At 38.7% G+C, this 12305-nt stretch overlaps 1 protein-coding gene across 3 annotated transcripts in view; it reads right to left on the bottom strand.

Moving 5' to 3' along the window:
* Positions 1–12305, bottom strand: part of LOC124115625 — a 247733-nt gene that overhangs the window by 125343 nt on the left and 110085 nt on the right. The window lies entirely within an intron of this gene.

The following is a 12305-nucleotide window of genomic DNA, read 5'->3' as shown; positions in this document are numbered from 1 at the left end:
GTGGGGTAACCTATTGCGTTCACCCGTCATGTCGATGGCCCGCCTTTGATTCCTTAATTGGGCACAAAGTGTGAAGCCAGTTACTGGTGATATTGCTAGAAAATTGCAAAAAGTGGCATAAAACCATGCATGCTCACTTAATACAGGCATGTTTCTGAAAAAAAGGCATTTGCAAAGGCTTAAAAAATTAAAGAATTGGTTCTCAGGCAATGGTTTTTGAAAATATAGTGTGGGTGGGCGGTGTCTTTTTTCTTTATTTTGTTGTTCAAACTTGTATGTAACCAAATAAACAAGCAACCTGGGATAATGCCTCCCTACATAAATGTATTCCTCCAGTAAAGTACTGGAATACAGTATCTGACCACATTTGGACTTAGAATATTTAAGGATTATTTTGGGTTTTTTAAATGGAAATAAAAAAGGAAACATGGGATGAACTTTGTGATGATGCAGGCGGTGCCTGCATGGGAACCAAGACTTTTGATTTTTTTTTAGCCAAACGGGATTAATTTCCATACTGCTGGCCTAACATCCTAGAAATATTAAAATATTTCAATTGGACGATCTGGTCAAGTTATTACCTGATGTCCAGGAAGTTCAGATAAGAGGTTCACAGTTGGGCCACCCATGCTCCCAAGGGTAAGAGAGGTTATCGCAGTATCACAAGGGGTATATGCGGTTTTATCATATAATGGGTTGGTTTCTAGGCAGGATAAAGCCAACGAATAAACACGGTAACCGATGGGATCATATATGGATAAAGATGCAAAATAAAAGGTCAGGTAGGTACTACTTTCAGTGTTTCCAAACAAACACAGCATCGCCCTTTTCAATTGGTGATCAAATCAGAATTAACCATCGAGAATCTGGAGAATCTACTGGGATAATTGCTATCATTTTCAAACGTATATAGTTGAATACACTGAAAATCAATGTCTAACCAGGATGTAACTAAGACATTTTACAAGTTTGGGCAACTTTGGAGATATAAATTACAAAACAATTTAGCGAGGACACCAGCCGGGCTGGATCAGTTTCCATATCTGTGCTTGTCGACCTCTGCGGCCTGGGTCCTTTTCCCCCCAACAGTTGGATTTGGCCGAAATATGTCTGTATTGTTACCCTGTTTTGTTTTGTTGTTATGTGTACATCTGACTTTGATTGTAATGTTATGTCCAGCTGAAGTGATGCAGACTCAAAACAAATGTCTCAGAGATTAGGGTTAGAGTAGCTTCCCTTTGATAAAGGACAGTTACTCTAGTGGGTGGACCAATTGAATGCCGCGAAAGGCAGAAAAACAAAATGTGCCGGCAATTGAGAGTATTTGAGACAAGTGGAATTAACACCATCTGGATTCTCAAAAACTCAAAGGATTTGCTTGACTTTTTGCAATCTCAGAAAAAAACCAAGTTCCATTCTGTCAAAACATTTGATTCTTCAACTTTGTGCACCACTGTCCCACATGACAAACTTAAGGAAAAACTTCATTTATTGATTGATTCATGGGGCTTTTGTTACAAAACGTGGGGACCACAGATATAGTTATCTATTTTCAGAGGTTCAGGACAATTTGCTCAAAAGGAAAGCGAATGCCATCTGAAGTTTACTGAGAAAGAAATATGTGAAATGCTGGACTTCCTCGTTGATAGCATCTACATAACCTTTGAGGATAAGACATTTAGGCAAGACATAGGCATCTCCCTAGGTACCAACTGTGCTCCCCGTCTTCCGGATCTGTTTCTTTATGCATTTGAATCGGAATTTCTGCTTGGATTGGCAAAGTCAAAACAATTTAAGGTAATTTGGCCAAGAAGTTTATCTTGAGCTTCAGGGGTATCAGTGATCTGATAACGTTCAATAGCACAGAATTCCCTTCCACTGATTTACCAACCTGAAGTAGAAATAAAAAAGACCAGTGAGACCACCTCATCTGTTTCATATTGAGATCTATACATAAAGATTCAGAGTGACAAAACACTCTCCACAAGACTGTATGACAAGATGGATGACTTTTATTTTCCAACAGTCAACTTTCCCTTCATGTCGAGCAATATTCCAGCAGCTCCAGCCTTTGGTGTTTACATTTCACAACGTTTGAGTTACAATCAGGCATGCTCCTTCTACCAAGATTTCAATGAAGATCGTACAACTCTTGCTCAGAAGTTGTTTGATCAAGGTTACAACATTCAAGGCTTTTAAAGCTACATGTGGAGGACATTTCCAAAGTTGACGCATCAGTGACAAAAAATATGTCCGATGCAGTTCCCTATTTTGACTTGTACCATATGTTCCTGTGCTTTTTTCAGGTGAACAATTGACTTGACTTTGCATGTGTTTGTGATGGGTGCCACCGGTGGGGCAGGATATGTTCACCTTTTCGCAAACACCTGGTATCATCACTATGTGATAGCAATTCATAAACACATGATCATGATATAGTCGGAATCGTACAATCGACACTGCTTTAAGCAGAGATTTCTATTCGATATGGAAAGTGTTTTGTTGCTTTATTTGGATATCTGTCCTTACACCACTCCTAAGATTCAGGTTTCAGTTGGAACTATACTGACTGCTGTCATTGTCTGACTGACAAATCACTTTCCATCTGACGTAATATATAACGATGCGAACATTCCAAGAAAATTTGCAATGTTAAGGTAATGTTTCTGAGAGATGAGAGTTTTTCGACAAGGGAACTTAAGAATGACATTACGTGATAAAGATGTTATCACGCTTGTGTGTTCTGGGATGGTAAATATCCTGTATTAGGAATAAACACTATGTATTTTACATGCCAAGGCTAGCTAAATACAATGATTATTCCTAAAATAGGATATTTGCCATCCCAAAACATACACGCGTGATAACCTTTATTTATCCATCTCTGGCCAGTGATATAAATACAGAGACACAAAACATCTCATTTACTCCTCAGGATACTGCTACAACTAAAGTACTCATGGAAATGAAAAAACCCTGTTTTGCTGGATTTAATAATCGACACAAAGCATTACGTAGATGTAAATACGAAATAACAAAACAACTGGAAAAGTACTAGTCTGGATTTGCTAGTTTTATCTCAGTGCTCAATACAAAATGTACTTTACAGGAGGTAATTTGTAGGCACTTTCAACATTCAAAAATAAAACTAAGTCCAAATTGACATGGCAGAAACAGGCTATCGGCATTATGCGAATTAGCCTGGAAAAAAGTTAACAAAACAACCATAAAAATAACAGATATGTTTATGTACATAATAATAATGACATGTAAGTTGTTGTTTGAGAAGGGAATATGTTACTTTTACGTTCTGATATTTTGACGATGATTCACTATCCCACAATGCCACTCACAAATCACTAACCACTGACAAATCACATGCATGTGGGTTTCAAGCACCTGTTTTCACCTGTCATCAAGGTGTCATAGGTCATGGACATTCACCTTGATCTACTAACACCTGGTTATCCTCAGTTTCACAACAGTCTGTTTTGTTCATATTTTTACACACTTTTATGTGTAAAAAGACATAAAAACCTTTGATACGCTGTATTTGTGCCAAGGCCCAATAAGTACTAATTGTTGTTTGAATATTTATATATTTTGTATATTAACTGCATTTGTTTAAAATCTGAGATCGAAATAAACGGGTTTTTTCATTTCCGTGAGTACTTTAATCTATCATGACAATCTGTCATTGTGAAAGAATTCAAACAAATTGAATGCTGTTCCATTGAGCTGAGGTTAACTTGTGCTGTGGCACATGACTTTTATTTACTTGAAACAATGTGCAACTTTTTGCTTTGTAGTGGGGAGATTTATTGTCCCACTCAGAAATAAATGTGCAGCCTGTTTTCTTTGTGGCAAATATAAGAGATTTATTGTCCTTTAATTTTTTTCCCTCCCAGGTGGGATATGTAGTACTGTATTCGACGTAATAAGCACCCAGAGTGCTCTTAAAATTATAAATAGGGGGCTCTTATTAGAATATAATTTTGGTGAAAAATAAACAAAGTTAAAAGATCGTAAATTTCGTGGTTTATGCTGACAGCCTGAAATGATACAAAAGAAAAGTCTGTGCGTATTATACACGACAAACATATTTTTCCAGAATTTAATTGCCCGTAATTAAGGGTGCATATAACACACGAGTGTGTTTATACACAAATAAATAAGTCTTGTGTACATTGATCAATCGGAAGGGGTGCCAATTGGGATTGTTCACTTGCCAATATATCAGCAAATATCGCTGTGGGCGCTTATTAGAGTGGGCACTTATTACGTCGAATACGGTATTTTATCAAGATGATGTAAACAGATCAGATCTGAACACTCTGATGTGGAGGTGAGATAGGAGAGATTATAGTTACACAATAGCAGTAAAAACATGGTTGGTTTGTTTGTTGTTTAACGCCGCACTCAGCAATATTCCAGCTATATGATGGCGGTCTGTAAATAATCGAGTCTGGACCAGACAATCCAATGATTAATATCATGAGCATCTATCCACTCAATTGCGATCAATGACATGCATCAACCACCCGATCCCGTTAGTCGCCTTTTACGACAAGCATAGTCGCCTTTTACGGCAAGCATGGGGTGCTGAAGACCTATTCTACCCCGGATCTTCACGGGTTTAATAAAAACATCGGCTAGGGCCATTGTTCTCAGGGCACCAATCGAACACCATCAACACAACTTATTTGGACCTGTTGAAATTTTCCATATATATCAGCACAGGAAGTTTGGTAACATCTGATAATGCTGCCATTTGGGTCTGGAGCACCCTTCACAAGTGTTAGGCTATTCACATGACATTTCAATCATGAACTTACATGGTTATATGAAAGTGGAAACCAATTCCGTTTTTTGTTTAACTGATGAACCTACAAAAGATCTTGCAAAAGATTTCTTAAATTGTGCTATATATTCTTTTTTACCATCTTTTTCTTTGTATTTGTGTTAAATATTTTATTTCAACATATTTTAGGCACTTAACCTTAAATACTAATCAATATTTATGAAAGATTAATATTCCCAGCTAACGTCCGTTTGTATTTGTGTTAAATATTTTGTTTCAAGATGTTTTAGATACTGAACCTTAAATACTAATCAATATTTATGAAAGATTAATATTCCCAGCTAACATCCGTTTGTATTTGTGTTAAATATTTTGACATGTTTTAGACACTGAACCTTAAATATTAATCAAAACTTACTATTGGTTATTTCCAACTAACATCTTATTTGTTTCATTAAAAACTGTAACAAATTCGTTTCTTCTGGTATTCACAACCTTCATATGTTTTTTTTCGTAAAATACCCAAGACTCCCTAAAGAAGATATAATGGTTTGGCCCCTATAGTGTCCACAAGAAACTCTTCTCACGTCTTCTTACACCTACTCCACGTTTTTCCTACCGAGGACAAACTGTCCAAGTTCAATGAATAATTTCAGTTGAACATTTTCTCTAGTATCAGTGTTCCCTCTGAACACCCCTCCTACTCAATACCAGTCCTAATCTGATGAAATCTCGGTATAATCCGTGATATGTCACCAACGATTCTGGATCCTGTTTCTGACACTGCTATTATTGGTCTTGCAATAAACACGTAGTATATTGACCCAAAGACCATTCCCCCGTTATTGGATTACCCACAGTGCTGTTCATGTCTTTCTGACAATCCCAGGCTAAACGATCACTGACTCGACTACAAAATGATTCAGACCAGTCACCAATTTTCTTCCATGATGCATTCTGTCAGAAGCAGTGTGGACATTCATATCGCTGCCAATTCAGTAAGCACTGAGAGGAGATCGACCTCAAGGCTGGACACTGGTCTGCCTTAACTAATCCCCAGCTGGACACCATCGGCACTTAGCTGGACATCAGGTTATTGCTTCATTAAAGATGTACATCACTTGAGGAGACAGGCAGGACTGTTGTCAACAAGATGTGGCTGGCATGGCCATCTATATAGACACTGTCCTGGCCATCTCCAAACAAGGGCATACTGTATTCTACGTAATAAGCGCCCAGGGCTCTCTCAAAATTAGAAATAGGGGGCTCTTATTAGAATATTATTTTGTTGAAAAAAAAGAGAGTGGAAAGATAAATGTCGTGGTTTATGCTGACAGCCTGAAATGTTTATATAGGAGAGATATATTTTTCCAGAATTTAATTGCCCATAATTAAGGGTGCATATAACATACAGCTGCGTATTATAAGCAAATAAATGAGTATTGTGTATGTTGATAATTGGAAAGGGTGCTAATTGGGATTGTTCACGAGCCAATATATTAGCAAATATCGCTGTGGGCGCTTATTAGAGTGGGGCGCTTATTACGTCGAATACGGTATATATATATATATGGTTCTTTACATGGCAGTCAGTAATTTTCCAGATATATCACAGAGGCTTAACAATAGTAAATGCTGGATGAGGCACAAGGATGGTTGATGGCGTTGGAAACAATCTGGTGCCACAAAGGCATGATGAAACAAAACGTTTCTGGACACATATTTAATCACTACTTCTTAACAGTCAACGGGGTGGTGGGGTAGCCTAGTGGTTTAAGCATTTGCTCATCACGCCGAAAGCTAGACATCAATTCCCCAAATCTAAAAGCCTATTTCTGGTGTCCCCCACCATGATAGTGATGGAATATTCCTAAAACCAGAGTAAAATAATACTCACTCAACCTTTTCGACAAGCATAGGGTACTGGGAATCTATTTTGCCCCTGAGCAGTGAACCTTGCAATGGGGAGATGCTGACTTGCATCAGCAAGGTCACCAAGCCTGACTACCCGATCCATTTAGTGGCCTCTTATGACCAAGTTAGCTGGGAACCTATATTCTTACCCAGAATACCCACAGGTAGATGGGGGGCGGTCCGGTAGCCTAGTGGTTAAAGCGTTCGCTCGTCATGCCGAAGACCCGGGTTCGATTCCCGACATGGGTACAATGTGTGAAGCCCATTTCTGGTGTCCCCCGCCGTGATATTGCTGGTATATTGCTAAAAGCAGCGTAAAACCGTACTCACTCACTCACTCACAGGTAGATGTGGCCTTCTGTATATTCATTTATAAAAACAGAATTAAAAGAATTATCAGCTGATGATATTATAACATATAATTAACGTATTCGACGTAATAAGCGCCCAGGGTGCTCTCAAAATTAGAAATAGGGGCCTCTTATCATGCTTATTAGAATATTATTTTGGTGAAAAAAAAACAGTTGAAAGATAAATATTGTGGTTTTATACTGACAGCCTGAAATGTTTATGTATGACAGATCTTTTTCCAGAATTTAATTGCCAATAATAAAGGGTGCATATAACACACGAGTGCATATTATACGCGAATAGGGGAAGGAAGCAGGGCGTATTATATGAGAATAGGGGTCGGAAGGGGTGCTAATTGGGATTGTTCACCAGCCAATATATTAGCAAATCTCGACATGGGCGCTTATTAGAGGGGGGCGCTTATTACGTCGAATATGGTATTACTTAAACAAGTGTCTTACAAAACAAATTCATGTGGGACTGGTAGGCTGTAAGGTTCAGTGCACAATGTGACACTATAAATCGTTTTCTATTTCGAAAAAATGTATGATCTAATGTCACATTCTGCTGAATATCTGCCTTTTTAAAACAACTTTGTATCTTTCTTGAAATAATGTGATTGTACATTTTGTACGGGTTGATTCCTATTTCACAACAATTTTGTATCTAATTTCACATGCTGTTGAATATTTATCTGTTACTTTCATATAGGTTATAAGGGGCTGTGTGGTACTCTAGTGGTTAGAGCGTTTGCTCGATATGTGGAAGACCCAGGTTCGATTACCCACATGGGTACAATAAGTGAAGCCACTTTTTGGTGTCCTCCGCCATGTTATTGCGGGAAAATTGCTAAAAGCGGGTTAAAAACCATATAACTCACTCACTTGTAGAACATAACAATTTGTGGTGTTCCCTTGTGAATACGGATCCTATAAAGACCAGTATTGCACTACACAATAAGTCGGGCTATGAGCTGGTGGCATGTCATGTCGACCTCCATGACCCAGAGACTTGTGTTCTGCAAGACTAGGCATTATCAGATGCAATCATAGTCACTTAATGTTCTCCAATTGTAATGTAAACAATATACTGTGTAATGTAACTTTTACCAATCAATTATGTAAATCTCCTATGGAAGAATAAAGAATATATTTTCTGATGACCTTTAGACTAAATGATTTGAAAACAGACAGACAATTTACAGTACGAGACATCTTTATCTCCAGGGCCCGATGATAAAACTGTTACAGGACATTTTAAACAGAAACACCTAAAACCGTAATTCTGTAAAAACACACTGAACAGGTGAAGAAATAAACTTTGAACAATAAAAACATTAAGACTGATTGCGTGGAACCAAATTCCACTCATACAATCAATATAATCAGGTTTAATGTCGGCACAAGTTCTTCCGAGATATTCTGGGAAATAACACCCTTCCCAAGAGGTTCCATGAATCTAGTGCTCCAAGCAAAAAGGCTCCACAAGTTAGACGGCTAATCCTGTTTATATCATCATCCTGCTCATTGTCGGACAGTCATTCATCACCAGTGGCGATAATTCTCCTGAAACGTTCGTTTCAACACCTTGGACATCCACATAAAAACATCCATCTGGGTCTACACTGCAAGATGCTGAATCAGGCATCTATCAATATCAGATATGTACATTACTTGGGAGTGTTCGTATCTAAAAAGCTGTTTTTAGACATCCATTGAACTATTTGCGTGCTCATAAAATAGGTTTTATTCAAAATAATTTGGGGCTGGAATATTCTGAAAGAATGTGACACTTCATGAGGTCATGCTGCAACAGAAACTCAACCTGTTATTGGTAATTTTCAAGTTGTCAAGTTCACAAAACGATTATATTTATTTGGCATTTTATTCAGCTTCTTGGAGCTCGGCATTATATACTGAAGGATACAAATAAGGGAACACATGAACGTACAAGAGTTCCTTAATTCTATTTCAGGTTACTTCACAAGGTTTGTACTGCATTGTTGGTGAAACTCTTGGAATAAATAAAGGAACAATGTGATGAAGTGGTGTTCCCTTATATGTTTCCCTCAGTATATATGGAAGTAAGTCCCACACTGATACAGGTTCTTGATGCGTATCAATGTCGTAATGCGAGGTGAGAGGTGAGTGAGAGGTGAGTGAGTATGGTCTAACGCTGCTTTTAGCAATATTTTTCCAGCAATACCAAGACAGTGTACCATGTGGGGATTTGAACCTGGACCGTGATGAGCGAACACTTTAACCAACAGGCTACCCCGCAGGCCCACCATTGTCGTAATGAGTTTGGTGTAATGCTATAACAGTATTTCAGTTTTATCACAATGTCTCGGCTTCGTCTGGGAGTAAAGCCCGATCTGATGCAGTTCTTCCATGTTTACCACCTAGATGAAAAACACGAGCACAGGACGGGTATGGTGCAGACATTATCATTATCAGGTGAAACTGGGATTGGAACCCACGTGATCGGCTTTTGGTCGGCCAAAGGGACACAACTCTGTTCACCACTTTGATAAAACTTTGATTGCGTGAGTAGTGAGTGAGATTGGTTTTACGCCGATTTTAGCAATATTCCAACAATATCACGGCTGGGGACACCAGAAATGGGCTTCACACATTGTATCCATGTCTGGATTCGAACCCGGGTCTCCGGCGTGATGAGCGAACGCTTTAACCACAATCACGTGAGTATGGTTTTACACCACTTTCAGTACTATTCCTGTATAGTCAGGGGTCGTGACACATGATCAGAACAGACCTCATCAGCGGGTTGTGTTTTACGCTATGAACAGTTTTTCTGACATATACAACTCAAAAGAAGTTAAAGAGCAAACACTTTTTTCATATGAATGTAGTAATTCAATCATGGCTGGTGGGTATTGTACCACACAGCTTTTCTAATTGTGGGTGCGACCGCCTCCGTGGTCTAGTGGTAGAGCGTCCGCCCAGAGAGCCGAAGGTCCGGGGTTCAATCCCCGGCCGCGTCATACCAAAAGACGTTAAAAGATGGTACTTGTTGTTACCCTGTCTGGCGCTCGGCATTAAGGGGCTAAAACAAGGACTGCTCGGCTCGGAGTCAGTATACTGTGTCTGAGTGGGATATTCATGTTAAACTGCGGCATGGTATCTCAGTGAGCTAGCACTATAAATTGGCATCAGTCCGGACTAGTACATGTACGTCGCTATATAAGTGCAATAATCTTGGACGCGACGTTAAATCCCGTTTCATCTCATCTCATCTAATTGTGGGTGCTCTTTAACAAATTTTGAGTAGTATATTTCACAGCATGGCAAATAAAGGTGGGAGAAACATAACTGTAGATGATACAGGTTTTAAACATTTACAATTTTATGTTTGTTTGTTTGTTTATTGTTTAACGTGCACCCAGCCATGAAACAAGAATGTGTATGGTGTTAAAAGACTAAGCATCATAATCAGTGAGAAACATGGGATTCAAACCCATGATCAGTAAGTGCATCCTGCTATGACCAAGGGACACAACTCTGTGCCATAGACCACTGGGCCAACCATGGTCATCTTGACAGGTGTGCTCATTTCTCAAACACTTACCCACTGGTTTAGTCGTCCCAGAACATTGACCTGCTGGTTAAGTTGTCCCAGAACATTCACCTACTGGTTTAGTTGTCCCAGAACATTGACCTGCTGGTTTAGTTGTCCCAGAACATTGACCTGCTGGTTTAGTTGTCCCAGAACATTGACCCACTGGTTAAGTTGTCCCAGAACATTGACCCACTGATTTAGTTGTCCGAAATATTCACCCACTGGTTTAGTTGTCCCAGAACATTCCCCCACTGGTTTAGTTGTCCCAAAATATTCACCTGCTGGTTAAGTTGTCCGAGAACATTGAACCACTGGTTTAGTTGTCCCAGAACATTGACCCACTGGTTTAGTTGTCCCAGAACATTGACCTACTGGTTAAGTTGTCCCAGAACATTGACCCACTGATTAAGTTGTCCCAGAACATTGACCCACTGGTTAAGTTGTCCCAGAACATTGACCTACTGGTTTAGTTGTCCCAGAACATTGACCTACTGGTTACGTTGTCCCAGAACATTGACCTACTGGTTTAGTTGTCCCAGAACATTGACCTGCTGGTTTAGTTGTCCCAGAACATTGACCTACTGGTTTAGTTGTCCCAGAACATTCACCCACTGGTTTAGTTGTCCCCGACTTATGTTTTAAATTCTATATAACTATTAAGTTCTATAAATTAACTATAGCACCTTAAAACACTCAATCACTATCTCAAATGTACCAACGAGCAATAATGTTTGTGATAGAAACTAAACCTATTTGATCGTATTCTATGTACTGCAATACTCTCTGTTGATTGAATAATGTTGTACTAACGGAGTACTTCTGGACATGAAATACCAATATCAAATAACATAAACATGAAAACTATCAATTTCCTTCAACAGAAAAACAACCTTTAATAACATTAATATAATGCTACCACAGAAATTAATGGTAAAATAATCTAATACAAGGTCACAGAAAATAACTACTGTCTGTGAGCAACATGTCTTCAAGGACACATGACTATCATCACTGATCTCCCGTGACACTCCTGAGCAATAAAGATGATATACGATGCTAATTGTGATCCTTATATGATGCTAATGCAGTCAATCATAACTAAAGAACTAATTGTACAGTTATTTATTAATAAGAGCACTGAAGCAAAAACTGATTTATGATGCCATCAACATCTAACATTGTTTATGTCTTAATGCTAGGTTTTATTCTATCTATTCTAGCGATTCACCAATTAATCTGTACATTTTGATATAGCCAAATCCCATGTATTGCCAGACCCACTGTACAGCCAAACATCACATACAGTCAAAACCTCTCGTACAGCCAAACCTCTTGTACAGCCAAACCTCATGTACAGCCAACATCAAAAATATAGCCAAACCTTACAAATAGCAACTCCTTATGTATAGCCAAACATCATACAGCCAAACCTTATGTATAGCCATACATCAAACAGCCAAACCTCACCTATAGCCAAACATCAAACAGCTAAACCTCATGCATAGCCAAACATCAAACAGCCAAACCTTATGTATAGCCAAATCTCACATGTATAGCCAAACATCAAACAGCCAAACTTCATGTATAGCCAAACATCAAACAGCCAAACTTCATGTATAGCCAAACCTCATGTATAGCCAAACATCAAACAGCCAAACTT

This window comes from Haliotis rufescens, unplaced genomic scaffold (assembly GCF_023055435.1).
Source record: "Haliotis rufescens isolate VD_foot unplaced genomic scaffold, xgHalRufe1.0.p SCAF_7, whole genome shotgun sequence".
In the NCBI taxonomy this organism is placed as follows: domain Eukaryota; kingdom Metazoa; phylum Mollusca; class Gastropoda; order Lepetellida; family Haliotidae; genus Haliotis; species Haliotis rufescens.
This window is presented reverse-complemented; position numbering and strand designations above follow the sequence as displayed.